The following is a 16,168-nucleotide window of genomic DNA, read 5'->3' on the forward strand; positions in this document are numbered from 1 at the left end:
GATTGCCTTTTCTTCCCTAATTGCAATGGCTAAAACTTCCATTTCAATGTTAAAGAGCAATGGAGCAATGGGCAACCTTGCCTGGTTCCTGATATAAGTGGAAATTATTTCACTTTAACTCCACTCAATATGATATTGGCTATGGGTTTGCTGTAGATGGCCTCTATGAGTTTAAGAAATGTCCCTTCTATGCCAATTTTCTTAAGTGTTCTGATCATAAAGGGATGCTGGATATTATCAAAAGCTTTTTCTGCATCAATTGAGAGAATCGTATGATCTTTATTTTTTAATTAGTTTATGTGCTGAATTACATTTATAGATTTACATATATTGAACCAGCCTTGAGACCCTGGTATAAATCCCACTTGGTCATGGTGTATAATTTTTTTTTGATGTGTTGTTGGATTCTGTTTGTTAGGATCTTATTGAGTATTTTTGCATCAATATTCATTAAAAAATAGTGATATTTTTCAATAATTTTCTTTTCTTGTTGGGTCTTTCCCTGGTTTAGGGATCAAGGTGATGTTTGCTTCATAGAATGTGTTGGGCAGTATTCCTTCTATTTCTATATTTTGGAAGAAGTTTAGTAATATAGGTACTAGTTATTTTTTAAAGGTTTGGTAGAATTCTGGCGTGAAACCATCTGGTCCCAGGCTTTTCTTTTTAGGGAGATTTTGTATAGTTGATGCTATTTCAGAACTTGACATAGGCCTGTTCAACATTTCCACTTCAGTCTGCCTAAGTCTTGGTAGGTGGTGTACTTCCAGGTATTGGTCGATTTCTTTCAGATTTTCATATTTCTGAGAGTAGAGTTTCTTGTAGTATTCGTTAAGGATTTTTTGAATTTCTGAGAGGTCTGTTGTTATTTCATCGTTACCATTTCTGATTGATGAAATTAGAGATTTTATTATTTTTTTCCTGGTTAGGTTAGCCAAAGATTTATCTATTTTATTGATCTTTTCAAAAAACCAACTTTTTGATTTATTTATCTGTTGTATAATTCTTTTGTTTTCAATTTCATTTAATTCTGCTCTGATTTTGGTTATTTCTTTTCTTCTGCTGGGTTTGGGGTTGGAATGTTCTTCCTTCTCCAGTTGTTTGAGATGTCCCATTAAGTTGTTAAACTTCCTCTCTTCCCGTTTTCTTGAGGAAGGCTTGCAGTGCTATAAATTTCCCTCTTAGGACTGCCTTTGCAGTATCCCAGAGGTTCTGATAATTCATGTCTTCATTGTCATTTTGTTCCAGAAATTTGGTAATTTCCTTTTTAATCTCATCTATCACCGATCTATCCTTCAGCACAAGGTTATTTAGCTCCCATGTTTTGTATGAGTATGCAGATTCCTGTTGTTATTGAGTTCAACTTTTATTCCAGGGTGGTCTGAGAAGATGCAAGGAATAATTTATATATTTTTAAATTTGCTGAGGTTAGACTTGTGACCTAGGATGTGATCGATTTTGGAGTATGTTTCGTGGGCTGATGAGAAGAATGTGTATTCATTTTTTTTGGGATGAAATGTTCTGTAGATGTCTGTTAAATCTAATTGTTGAATGGTTGTGTTTAAATCTAAAATTTCTTTGCTTAGCTTCTTTTTGGAGTATCTATCCAATACTGCTAAAGGTGTGTTAAAATCTTCGACTACTATGGAACTGGAGGAAATCAAATTGCTCATGTCTGTTATAAGTTATAAATTGAGGCGCATTCTGGTTGGGTGCATAAATATTAATAATTGAAATCTCATCATATTGAGTATTACCTTTGACAAATATGAAGTATCCATCCTTATTCTTCCTTATTTTGGTTGGTTTAGAGCCTATTTTATCTGTGAATAAGATTGCAACGCCTGCTTTTTTCTGCTTTCCATTTGCCTGGAATATAGATGACCATCCCTTCACCTTGAGTCTATATTTATCTTTTAAGGTAAGATGAGACACTTGTATGCAGCATATAGATGGCCTGAGGTTTTGTATCCAGTCAGCCAACCTGTGCCTCTTTAGAGGACAATTTAAACAATTCACATTAATTGAGAATATTGATAAGCCTTTTGAAAGTCCGGTGGACATTTTTAATCATTTTGCGAGTGTGGAAGTTGGAATTTGATCAAAAGTTTGTGGGTGAGTTTACTTTTGTGGTGGAGGATTATGCTGGTCTTTATGGAGGATAGGTCTGAGAATATCCTAGAGAGCTGGTTTAGTTATGTCAAATTTCTTCAACATGTGAATTTCATTAAAGTATTTAATTTCTCCATCATAAATGAAACTCAGTTTAGCTGGATACAGGATCCTGGCTTGAAAGTTATTTTGTTTTAGGAGGTTAAAAGTCGATGACTATCCTCTTCTAGCTTGAAAAGTTTCAGCAGAAAGATCTGCAGTTATTCTAATATTCTTCCCCTTGTAAGTTACGATTTTCTTATGTCTGGCTGCTTTCAGATTTTTCTCCTTCATATTAACTTTAGTGAAATTGATTATGATGTGTCAGGGGATGTCTTATTTGGGTTGAGTCATGCTGGAGTTCTGAAACTGTCTACTATCTGAATTTCAGAATCTTTTGGCAGGTCTGGAAAGTTCCCTTTCATAATCTCATGAAGAAGAGACTCTGCCTTGTGAAGCTACTTCATCGTTTTTGAGCATCCCTATAATGCGTATATTGATTTTCTTCAACTTATCCCAGAGCTCTCTGAGAGAATGATCTGTTTTTGCCCGCCACTTCTCTTCCTCTTCGAGAGTTTGGGAACATTTGAAAGCTTTGTCTTCAATGTCAGAAATCCTTTCTTCTACTTGCTCCATTCTGTTACTGAGGGAATCTACTATATTTCTCAGATCTTTGAGGGTTGCAACTTCTTGTCTCAATGTGTGAAAATCTTTGGTCATTTAGTCTTTGAATTCGTTGAATTCTTGAGATATCTTTTGTGTTACTGCTTGGAATTCTAATTCAATCTTATTTGCTATCCAGATTCTGAATTCGGTTTCTGACATCTCAGCCAATTGTTTATGCATTGGATCTTGTACTGTGTCTGCCTTGTTGTTCCTTGGGGGAGGAACTCCTTGGGGGAGTTTATCTACTCTGATTATTCATATTGCCAGAGTTTTCCATCGTTTCCACCTCATGATTGTTTTTCACTGTTGCCTCTGGCTGTCCTCAGATTTGGGGTGGTGTCTCTCCGAGATTAGACTCCAGTGGGATCACTGTATTATTGCTGGATCTTTGTAGGGAGTGACCATGTGTAGCGTCTCTGGGACTGCCCAAGCCAGAGAGTTCCAGCTGTCTGAGCAGCTCCGGAGTGTGGCACACCCAGATCCAGCAACAGGGCACAAGATGGTGCACATGGTTCTGGGAGTGTCTGGTGCCAGTGACTTTGAGAGCCCAAGATTCCAGCAGTCTCTGGCCAGGAGGAGGGATCTGCGCATAGGCAGGGAGGGCTCCAGATGGAGGGCAAGTCTTTCGCAGCTACCAGAGTCCATGGCTAGATGGGCAGGCCGGTGCAGAGGCAGGATGGGAACAGAGGGAGGTCATGGTTGCGTGGCTCCCGGAGTCCCTGGCCAGGTCAGGCAGAGGCCCAGTGGGTGCCAGGCATGGGCACAGGTTACTGGCTCCCATGGGTGCCAGTGGAATCCCTGGGCTCAGGCAGGCGTGGGTCACTGGCTTGCATGGGTGCTGGCAGTGTCCCCTGGCCAGGACAGGAGTGGATCGCTGGCTCTTGTGGGTGCTGGCAGAGTCCCCTGGTCGTGGCGGGTGTGGGTCGCTGACTTGCACGGGCACAGGGTCACGTGTGCACCAGCGGAGTTCTCCATTCTTGTGATGCTTTACTAAGAAGAATGTGTTCCACCTCCATCCAGGTTAATATAAAATATGTAAAGTCTCCATCTTTTTTAGTGGCTGATTGGTATTCCATGGTATATGTATACAACAGCTTGTTAATCTATTCCTGTGTTGGTGGGCATTTATATTGTTTCCACAATTTGTCAATTGTAAATTCAGCTGTGATAAACAGTCTAGTACAAGTAAAGAAAAAAAAAACCCTCAACAACCTAGGTATAGAAGGAGCATATCTCAAAAATCCTATGATAAAAGGATTCTTTTTTTCTTCTGGGACATGCCCAGTAATGGGATTGCAGGATGAAAAGGGAGGTCTAATTTGAGTTTTTTGAGGATTCTCTAGCCTTCCTTCCAAAAAGTTTGTATCAGTTTGTAGTCCCACCAGCAGTGTAAAAGTGTTCCCTTCTCTCCACATCCATGCCAGCATCTGCAGTTTTGAGATTTTGTGATGTGGGCCATTCTCACTAGGGTTAGGTTATCTCTCAGGGTGATTTTGATTTGCAGTTCTCTGATGATTAGGGGCAATGAACATTTTTTCATATGTTTGTTAGCTGTTCATCTGTCTTCTTTAGAGAAGTTTCTATTCATGTCTCTAGCTGAGTGATATATGGGATTGCTAGGTCTCTTTTTGTTGATTAATTTCAGTTCTTGAGATCCTAGTTATCAAGCTTTTGTCCAATTCATAATATGCAAATATCTTTTCCCATTCTGAAGGTTGTCTGTTTGCTTTGGTTGTTGTTTCCTTAGCTATACAGGTTTTCAGTTTAATTAAGTCCCATTTGCGGTTGTCATGGAAGACTTCTTCATAAAGTCTTTCCCCAGGCTATCTTCAAGTGTTTTCCCCAGACTTTCTTTGAAGATTTTTATTGTTTCATGTCTTAGATTTAAATCTTTTATCCATCATGAATCAATTTTTTTAAGTGGTGAGAGATGCAGTTCAGTTTTAGTCTTTTACATGCGGTTATCCATTTCTCCCTACACCATTTATTGAATAGGGATTCTTTTCCCCAGTGTATGTCCTTGTTTGGATTATCAAAGATCAGGTGGCTGTAGTATGTTAGTTTCATCTCATAGTTTTCAATTCAATTCCAAATGTCTGTGTCTCTATTTTTGTGCCCATACTATGCTGTTTTGATCAATATGGCCTTGTAGTATAGCTGAAAGTCTGGTAGGCTAATACTCCCAGCTTCATTTTTATTACTAAGAATTGCCTTGGTAATACAGAATTTCTTTTGGTTCCATACAAAATGAGAATTATTTTTTCCAAATCTTGAAGTTATGATGATGGTATTTTAATGAAGATTTGCTTGAAATACTGTTTTCCATCCCTTAACCCTGAGTCTTGATTTGTCCTTCCAGGCTAGTTGTGTCTCCTAGAGACAACATATGGATGGCTTATGCTTTTTTATTCAATCAGCCAGCCTGTGCTTCTTCAGTGGTGAATTCAGTCCATTGACATTTATTGAGAGAATTGATAAGTGTGGTGTTCTTATTTTGTGAATGTCTGTTGTGTAGTTTTATGCTTTGTGTCATTGTGGAAGCTAAGTTTTGACCTTTAGCTTCTGAGTGTTTACTTTGCTGTTGGTCCTTTGTAGTGGTCAGTGTCAAGAAAAGGTCTGAGTATTTCTTGTAGAGCTGGTCTTGTGGTGAATTTCCTCAGCGCTTGTATATCTGCCAAAGATTTGATTTCTCCATCAATTTTGAAGCTTAGTTTAGTGGGATACAGAATTCTGGGCTGAAAATTGTTTTAAGAATGTTGAAAGTGGATGACCAGTCTCTTCTGGCTTGGAAGGTTTCTGTTGAAAAGTCTATTGTCATCCTAATGGCTCTGCCTCTGTATGTCAGCAGGTGCTTACTTCTGGCTGCTTGCAGAATTTTTTCTTTCATCTTGACTTTGGACTGATTCATTATGATGTTTCATGGAGAGGTTCTATTTGAGTTGAGATGATCTGGGGTTCAATATTCATCTAAATGGAGTGTGTTGGGATTTTTAGTAAAACTTGGAAAGTTTTCATTTATGATAATCTCCCCTAAGGGTTCCATTCCTTTGGGACAATCTTCTTCCCTTTCAAGATTTCCTATTATTCATATGTTTGAATGCTTCATGGAGTCTTGTAGTTCTCTAAGTGACACTTGTGCTTTCTCTGTCTTCTTTTCTGCCTCTTTAACTACTTGGGTTAACTTGAAAACTTTATCCTCCAGCTCTGAGGTTCTTTGTTCTGCATGGTCTAACCTGTTTTTGATACTTTCTACTGCATCTTTACATTCCCTGATTGTATCCTTCATTTCCTTAAACTTCTCCATATTCTTTCTATATTCTACCCTCTCTCGTCCAACTTTTGGTTCTGTCTTTTCCATTTTCTTATTTATTCCTTTTATTGTCTTTATCATCTACATTTTAAATTCCCTTTATTCCAAGTCCATTAATTCTTTATAGTTGGAGTCCTATGCAATTGCTCCCTTGTGGTGCCTTGGGGACTTCTTCTGTTTTGGTTTGTCATGTTCCCGGAACTTTTCTGTTGGTTCCTTCTCATGTGTTCTTTCTTCTTGTTCACCTCTTTGTCTTCCTTTTTCCTTCTCACTACCTCCTTTACTTCCAACAGAAGTCCTTGCTCTTGATGACAATATGTTGCAATATGTTGCTGGGACACCAGGTGGTGCTATGGTTGTTTTTTTTTTTTTTTTTTGGAGATGGAGAGCACAGCCAGCAACCTCTACAGCCCTTATTCCAAACTTGGTCTCCTTTGGTGATCGCCTGATTGTTTCCTCAACATTCAGACCCTTTTGAGTTGGGATCTTAAAGCTTGCAAGAATCCTTCAGGGGAAGGTCTCACAGTTCCCCTGAACGCCAGGTTCCATGGGGGGCAGGAGTACCTCAACCTGTCCCAAGAGTGGAGTTCTGATCCTGGCAGGCAGAATTAAGACAGCTGTATTTTGGGCCCTTGCTAAGTCACACCTTCTCATGACCTTCCCTCAATGGCCTCCCAGTAGCTGCAGATATCTTCTCAGTATGGCTGCCTCACAGCCACCAAACCTATGGCAAATCCCCTCCGACCGGCATTCAAATCTGGTTGCTATATACTATTCGAGTTCGTCCTCTCTTCCAAGTTTTCCACTCAGGATTCAGCTTCCCACAACAACTAAAAATTCCAGAAAGCCTTCCTCCTGTCCTGGATCTCTATGGGGGAGGGCAGCTGATCCCCACTGGTAGCAATCACTTGCTTAATTCATCAGATTTCCACTGCTCTGGATCATACGCTGTATCTACCCTGTTTCCCTGAAAATAAGACAGTGTCTTATTTTAAGGTGTGCTCCCAAAGATGCAGGGGATGTCTTATCTTTCCTGTAAGTAGGTCTTATTTTCTGAGGATGTCTTATTTTTGGGGAAACAGGGTACCTCACCACCTCCTCACTATGCTCCTTGAGCTATGATTCCGGGTAAGATCCCCACACCAGGTATGGCTAGGTTCTCTCCTTTTCCCCATTCATTCTAGGAGCGCTCAGCTGAATGATCCTTCTGTTTCACCATCTTGCCTCAACTTTATCTTTTCAAAGAACCAGTGTTTTCCTTCATTGATTCTTTGTATTCTTTTTTGATTGTTTCCATTTCATTTAGTTCTGCTCTGACCTTCATTATTTCCTTTCTTCTACTGACTTGGGTTTGGTTTGCTCTTCTTCTTCTAGTTCATTAATATGTGACATTAGGTTGTTAATTTCTAATCTTTCTGTCTTTTTTTATAGTCATTTAAGGCTATGAATTTTCTCCTGAGGAATGCTTTTGCTGAGTTCCATAGATTTTGATAGTTTGTCTCTCTTTATTCATTTACTTACAGGAATCTTTGGATTTCCATCTTTATTTCATTATTGACCCAAGCATTGTTCAGCAGCAGGATGTTTAATTTCCATGCTTGTGTAAATTTGAGTGTTTCTCTTAGAATTTACTTCTAGTATTATACCACTATGGTCTGAGATGATACATGCTGTAAATTTGATAATTTTGAATTTGTTGAGATATGTTGTGTGGCCTAGGATTTGATTAATCTTGAAGAATGTCCAATGTGATTATGAGAAGGATGTTTATTCATCTGTTTTGGGGTAGAATATTCTGTAAATATCTTTAGCTCCATTTGATTTAGAATATGAATTTGCTCTTGTGTTTATTCATTTTCTGCTTTGATAACCTGTCTCAATCTGACAGTGAGGTATTAAATTCTCCCAAATTCTGATGCCACTACTTATCTCTTTGCTTAGGTCTAGTAGAATTTTCTTTTTCTATCAAGGAGCATCTATGTTAGATACTTAGGATTTTTTGTGTCTTTTTCTGAATTACTCCCTTTACTATTATGTTATAACTCTCTTTGCCTTTATTTATCATTGTTGACTTAAAGCCAATTTTATCTGATATGATAATGGCTACATCTGTTCTCTTTTGGTTTCTGTCTGCATGGACTATTCTCTTCCATGAGTTTGAGGGTGTTCTTGTGGGTTATGTGTGTGATACTATGTGTGTTATGTGTGTTTCCTGCGGACAGAAGATATCTGGGTTATGTTTTTTTACCCATTTAGCCAGCCTATGTCTTTTGAGTTGAACATTGAGCTTGATAACATTGAGTGATAGAATTGACGTGTGGATTGTTGTTATGTTCATTGCATTGGGAAGTATTTTACTGCTTTGTTTTCCTTCTTGTGCTATTGTTTCATATCAGCTGTGACCTTTAATTTTTTGGGTGAATTTACTGATGGGTGTCTATTGTGATCATTCATGTATAATACAGTTCTGAGTGTTTCCTGTAGGACAGGTCTGGTCATGACAAATTCCCTGTGTTTGCTTGTCTGGAAAATATTTCTGTTCTCTGCCAGTTCTGAAACTTAGTTTTTCAGGATATAAAATTCTAGACTTGCATATGTTCTGCTGAAGAAGACTGATGATGAAGCCCTAATTCCTTCTTGCTTCTATAGTCTCTGCTGAGAAGCCTGCAATTAGCTTGATAGGTTTTACTTTGTAGTTAGTTGTTACTTTCATTTTGCTGTGTTATAATTTTCTTTTTCATTTTGACTTTGGCCAATTTGATGACTATGTGTTTGGAAATGTCCTATTTGTTATCCTCCTGGTGTTCAAAAACCATCTTGTATCTAGATGTCTCAGTCTCTGGCAATACCAGGGAAGTTCTCAATGATTCCCTCAAATAGATTTTCCATGCTTTGCTGTTTCTTCTTTCTCTCAAGGATACCTATAATTGGTACATTAGTTTAGTTCACATAGTATCATATATCTAAGTAATTGCTCAGTCTTTTTAATTCTTTTTTCTGCCTCTTTGAATGACTGAGTTAGTTTTACATCTTTGTCTTCAAGCTTTAATACTCTTTCATCTCCTTGATTTAGTTTGTTCTTAAATCTCTCTGTTTTGTTTTGAAATTCTTTCAATGTCTCTTTAATTTCTTTAAGTTCTATTATATTCTTTCTTATATTGTCTAACACTTTACTAATTTTTTCATTGATTTACCAATTTTTTTTTTTTTGCTTCCTTTTGTTGGTTTCAACTTTCATTTCAATTTCATTCATTTTAATGGCCAGAATCTGAATTCCATTTCTGTCATTTTGGCAATTTCTTTGTGGTTGAAGTCCACCACTTTAGCTTCATTGTAATCCTTCAGGGGTGTTAAACTGTTTTGTTCTTTCATGTTGTCAGGGTTGTTTTGCTAGTTCGTTAACTATCTGAATCCTCTTCTCTCAGCTCAGGGCTAATAGCTTTCCAGGGCATCTGGTCTCCTTTGCTAGGATTTCTCCTGCTTAGTTAGAAAAAGGGGAGGTACCAAAATGGTGCTTCTTTCTTCTACTCTGGTATATTGTCCAGTAGGGGAGAGGAGGGCACACTAATTGTATGTAGTGCAGCTGTTCTATTTAGTTTTTTTGCCCTGTGATTACCACAGTTCAAGCTGATGGTGGATGATCTTTGTGCAGGATGGAAGGTTGTTCCTTAGATGATTGTAGGAAATTTGAGTTGGTGGCTGGGTGAGACCCTCTCATAGAGTCTGGGTATTGTGGGGGATTGCTTTGCTCATGGTTTCCCCACGGAGGTGACAGTGGCAGCTGGATGAGGCTATCTTGGTAGTGGCCATGGGTGACTATGCTGTGTGCATTTGCTTGAACTAGGTCCAGTGTAATGGTGGCTTGAAGCTAGGGGGTCCCTGGCATAGTGTTAGACCTCAGGACAATTCCACCAGCCCAGTGGCAGCAGTGGAGACTTAAGGGTGGGGTCTGGAAGTCCAAAAACAATGCTGGAGTATTGGAGATGGTGCATCATGCCTGACAGGAGCTCTGAAGCCACAGGGCTGAGCCTTGGGCTCAGGCATAGGACCTCAGAACCAGAACTGGGAACCACAGAGTCCTCATTGTGAAGGCAGCTGTGGGGAACATGGATCCTAAGTTGTGCAGGCAGGAGCTGGTATCAGTGGCCCAGGGACTAAGTAGTTCTTCCCCTCCCCCATCAGGCCCCACTGAAGCAGTTGTCCAAAGCTTCCTAGGTGGTACCTGCAGCAGCTAAGGCAATTTCTTTGCTCAGATTCCACACTGTGGGGGAGAAGGGTTCAGTTCCCAGTCACAGGGCATGGCACAGGTGAGTGTCTGCTCTGCCCATTCATTCCCTAGCCTGGCAGGGGCAATGCAAATGCTATTGCTGCAAAGCAAAGTCCAAAACAGACCTGGTGTCATGAACTTGAGAGCTCAGGATAGCATCAGCTGCAGAAATCTGGGATCAGCAACACTAGATCTTTCTAGTGCAGTGCTAGTCTAGTTCACTTTTTTCTTGTGCGGTGTCTGCACAGACTCTGAGTAGCTCTCTGATCACTCCAGAAGTCTGCAGGAGTGGAAGGAGCCCCCTCACAACTCAGTGTCTGAAGGGGAAGCATGGCACCTCAGAGTTCTGGCCTCCTGCTAGTCTTCCACATGTGTAGATGCCTACCTATGGATCCCTTTAATCTTGTCAAATGAATCACCCCATCACCTTCTCCTTCACTCTAAATGTCCAGTATCACATCTCTGGTGATTTACAATGTTCTTTCTGAGAAGCGCTATTCATAGGTAGGCATCCACCTATAACTTTTGATCCTCTCCTTGAGAGCAGTGCTCATGGGCTGCTTCTTGTCCACCATCTTCCAGATTCTCCATAAAAAGTCTTGCCATTTTTAAAATGCTAAAATTCACCGGTAGGTCTAGAAAACTGAAATTATAATTATCATCAAGGTATCACTTTATATAAATCAATCTAACAAAAATCTAAAGGAACATCAGTATTTATTTCTGGTGGGAATACAGAGGAAAAGGAAGGAAATTTTAAACATTGTTCTTGGAATTTTTTTTTTTTTTTTTTGAGATAGAGTCTCACTTTGTCACCTTTGGTGAAGTGTCGTGGTGTCATAGTTCACAGAAACCTCAAACTCTTGGGCTTAAGTGATTCTCTTGCTTCAGTCTCCCAAGTAGCTGGGACTACAGGTGCCCACCACAATGCCAGGCCATTTTGCTGTTTTTGTTGCAGTTGTCATTGTTGTTTAGCTGACCCAGACTGAGTTTAAACCTACCAGCCCCAGTGTATGTGGCCGGCACCATAACCACTGTGCTATAGGTGCCAAGCCATGTTCTTGGAATTTTTATGTTTGGTAGCCTTTGGAGAAAATAATCTGGATATTTCTATTACAATAATAATAATAAAAAACTTCACAGTTCCTTTGACCCAACAAGTCTACCTCTAAGAATTTCTTCCATAAAAATATAGTCACTAGTATATAAAAGCAAATATGCAAGGATTATTTTTGCAGTGTTGTTAATAGTGGCAAAAAACTGGAAATAAAGTGAATACCAATTGATGGGTTAGTGGCTGAAAAAAATTATGGTATGACCAACTCACAAAGGGAAAATCCTTCATGAAAGTATAATAATATGATTCCACTTATGTGATCATGTTATTAACTATAATTAAAAATAACGGGGCAGCGCCTGTGGCTCAGTGAGTAGGGCGCCGGCCCCATACGCCGAGGGCGGAAGGTTCAAACCCAGCCCCGGCCAAATTGCAACAAAAAAATAGCCGGGCGTTGTGGCGGGCGCCTGTAGCCCCAGCTACTCGGGAGGCTGAGGCAAGAGAATCGCTTAAGCCCATGAGTTGGAGGTTGCTGTGAGCTGTGTGAGGCCACGGCACTCTACCGAGGGCCATAAAGTGAGACTCTGTCTCTACAAAAAAAAAAAAAAAAAAGAAAAATAACGCATATACTTATAAATTATACATGCATATAAAGAAACATTAAAAATTCTAGCATTGTAGTAATCTGAGGAGGATCATGAATAAATTTTGTTTTATAATACCAAGCATATTATTATTTTCTGGTGTGATAAATAATGATTAAACTACTTTTTCTTTAAAGAGTTATCACTTCTCTCTATATCCACACCAGCAGTTTTGAGATTTTGTGATGTGGGCCATTCTCACTGGGGTTAGATGATATCTCAGGGTAGTTTTGATTTGAATTTCTCTAATAATTAGAGACTATGAGCATTTTTTCACGTTTGTTAGCCATTCGTCTGTCTTCTTTAGAGTAGATTCTAGTTACCTCCCTTGCCAATTGACATAAGGGATTCTTGTTTTTTTTCCTGTTGATTAAATTGAGTTCTCTGTAGATCCTAGTTATCAAGCTTTTGTCCAATTTAAAATATTCAAATATCCTTTCCTTTTGTGTAGGCTGTCTTTTTGCTTTGGTTGTTGTCTTCTTAGCTGCACAGAAACTTTTCAGTTTAATTAACTCCCATTTGTTTATTTTTGTTGTTGCAATTGCCACAGAAGTCTTCTTCATAAAGTCTTTCCCCAGGCCAATATCTTCAAGTGTTTTTCCCACGCTTTCTTTGAGAATTTTTATCATTTCACACCTTAAATTTAGGTCTTTTACCCATCTTGAATCAATTTTTGTGAGTGGAGAAAGATGTGGGTCCAGTTTCAGTCTTTTACGTGTGGATATCCAGTTCTCTCAGCACCATTTATTGAATAGGGATTCTTCCTCCCAGTGTATGTTCTTGTTTAATTTACACTGCTGGTGGGACTGCAAACTAATATAACCTTTTTGGAAGGAAGTATGGAGAATTCTCAAAGAACTCAACCTATACCTCCCATTTGATCCTGCAATCCCATTATTGGGCATGTACCCAGAAGGAAAAAATCCTTTAATCATAAGGATACTTGCACTAGACTATTTATTGCAGCTCAATTTACAATCGCCAAAATGTGGAAACAGCCTAAGTGACCACCAACACAGGAATGGATTAACAAGCTGTGGAATATGTATACCATGGAATGCTATTCAGCCATTAAAAAAGATAGAGACTTTACATTTTTTGTATTAACCTGGATGGAGTTGGAACACATTATTCGTAGTAAAGCATCACAAGAATGGAGAAGCAGGAATCCTATGTACTCAATTCTTATATGAGGACAATTAATGACCTAGTACATCGTGGGAGTGGGGGAAGGGGAAAGCAAAGAGAGGGAAGGAGGGAGGAGTTGGTGGGGGTCACGGTGTGCGACAAACCTTTTAGGGGTGGGACACAATTATAACAGGCATATTATCTAACAAATGGAATCAATGTAACCTGGTTCTTTGTACCCTCCACGAATCCCCACGATAAAAAAAAAAAAAGAATTATCACTGCTGAATAAATACTTAAGAATCACTTGAGGGTGATGTTTAAAAAATGTTATTTTAGCTGGGTGTTGTGGCAGGTGCCTGCAGTCCCAACTACTTGGGAGGGTGAGGGAAGAGAATCACTTAAGTCCAAGAGTTTGAGGTTGCTGTCAGCTATCACACCAGGGCACTCTACCCAGAGCAACACAGTGAGACTCTGTCTCAAAAAAAAAAAAAAAAAAAGTTATTTCTTGATCCTACTGTAGTTCCATATAATAAAGGTAATTCTTATGCATGCCAAAGTTTGAGAAATATTTCATTTAAGTTTTCTGCTCAGAAAAGTAGTATGATTTATAATACAAGTAAGTTTGTGTCTGTGGATAATATAATATAATGCATTATTTTATGCATTTGCACATGAAGAGGAAAATAACACTTTTTTATTAATTGCTTTACTTCAGCCTTTAAGATACCTTGATGAAGACCTGGATGATTGAATGGAGCAGAAATCCACCTTGCTTCCTGATTATAGTTGCATTTCTGTGAAGTTTTTTATTCTAAACTCCTCAATATTTGAAAGACTGCTGCTGAATTTATAAAAATTAAGTTTGTGGGGGCGGTGCCTGTGGCTCCAAGGGGTAGGGCGCCGGTCCCATATGCCAGAGGTGGCGGGTTCAAACCCAGCCCTGGCCAAAAACCACACACACACACACACACACAAAATAAATAAATAAAATACATTTTTAAAATTAAGTTTGTGAATGTGACTACTTAATGGTGTACATAGGACTTTCAAGGAGATTAAATAAAAAAGAATATTGCTCATTTGAGTTTGTTTTCTCGTTCTTGATTTTATAAATTTCTGAATGTGATTTCTGACTTTTTCCAGGTTTCTATAAGTACAACACAGTATCTTTTATTTGACAGAGTTTTAATTTGCATGTAAGTACTATGTATTTCTTCTAATTTGGTTTAAATAATAATTTTCCTATCAAATCAAAATAAATTTATTTTTACTTTTTTTTAAGGAAGGAAAATATGATGTTGAGGGGTCTGTCAATTACATATGTTTAGCTATACAAAGCATGACTCTTACTGGTTCTTCAACTGCTTTTTAGTTACTGCAGTGACATAAAATGCACAGAGACTCAGTGGTTTAGTTGCTAATTCTTAAGGACAGTATAACCAAAGCCAAAATCTATGCATCAATTATATATTTTTTACATATAACTATTATAACTTTTATTGTTATTACTTCATACCTATAGTAGTATAAAGTAAGTGTATATATTATGAAAAATTACTTCCCCATGATACATATTAACATAAAGAGAAGATAATATTTTTAAAAATTCAATACTACCAACTTGTTGAATATGTCTTCTATGCCAATCAATTTTTTAAATTTATTTATTTTTAATGACAAATAAACTTGCATATATTTATTATGTATAATATGATATTTTGAAATACATATTTACATCGTGGAATGGCTAGATTAAGGTAACTAAAACAGGCCTTGCCTCACATGCTTATTATATTTTTTTGGTGAGAACACTTAAAAATCAACTTCTCTCAGTGATTTAGAGAATATAATACATTGTTATAACTATGGTCAGTATGTTACATGAGAAATCTCTTGAACTTCTCCTATCCAACTGAAGTTTTTTATCTTTTGACCCATATTATTCCAACGCCCACCCACCCCAGCTACTTGTAACCACTATTCTTCTCTTTGCTTCTATGAGTTCCACACATAAGGTGAAATAATGTGGCATTTGTTTTTTTGTGCCTGGCTCATTTCACTTAACATAATGTTCTCTATTGTTGTAAATGACAGATGTCTTTCTTTTTGAAAGCTGAGCAGTATTCCACCACGTACACATAACACATTTTCTTTACCCATTCTTCTATTTATGGGTACTTATGTGGGTCAATATCTTGAATATTGAGAGGAGTATCACAATATACATAAAAGTACAGATATCTCTTTGACATACTGAATTCAAAGAGATTGAATTCTCTTGAATACAATCTGGGCCTTGGGATACAGACCCAGAAGTGGAATTGTTCAATCACATAGTAGTTCTACTTTTAATTTTTAAGAAATCTTTGTCCCTTTTTTCACAATGGTTATGCTAATTTATATTCTTACCTCTACTTTATGAGGGTTCCCTTTCCCCCAAATCCTTACCAACTCTTTTATCTTTTGCCTTTTTGATTATAGCCAGTCTAACAGGTGGGGAGACATGTCATTGTCATTTTAATTTGTTTAATTTGTTTTCCTCAGATGATTAGTGATGAGAGTTTAAAAATATATATTGTTATTCATTTGTATGTCTCTTTTGATAAATGTCTGTTCTTTTGCCCATTTTTTAATCAGATTGAGTTTCTTGAGTTACTTATATAGTCTGAATATTAACACCTTATCAATAAAATGTATAGTTTTCAAACATTTTCTCCTGTGCTGTAAGTTATATCTGCCCTGTGTTATTTTGTTCGTTAAAGCTCTTTAGTTTGATGTAAATACATTTATTCACTTTTATTTTTGTTGCCTATGTTTCATATTCAAAAAGAAACATTGCCCAGACTATTGTCATGAAATTTTCCCCTATGTTTTCTTATAGGAGTTTTATGGTTTTAAGTTTTATTTTTTTAAGTCTTTCATCTATTTTTGAGCTGATTTTCATA

At 37.9% G+C, this 16,168-nt stretch overlaps 1 protein-coding gene across 1 annotated transcript in view; it reads left to right on the plus strand.

Moving 5' to 3' along the window:
* The window catches only part of CD163 (CD163 molecule), a 55,267-nt gene extending 41,076 nt beyond the window's left edge, over nt 1-14,191 (plus strand). The window contains exon 17 of the mRNA XM_053555767.1: nt 13,939-14,191. The gene's annotated coding sequence lies outside the window, so the exon portion shown is untranslated. The remainder of the gene's footprint in view (nt 1-13,938) is intronic.
* Nucleotides 14,192-16,168: the final 1,977 nt, after the last annotated feature.

Source organism: Nycticebus coucang, chromosome 12, assembly GCF_027406575.1.
Source record: "Nycticebus coucang isolate mNycCou1 chromosome 12, mNycCou1.pri, whole genome shotgun sequence".
Taxonomy (NCBI): domain Eukaryota; kingdom Metazoa; phylum Chordata; class Mammalia; order Primates; family Lorisidae; genus Nycticebus; species Nycticebus coucang.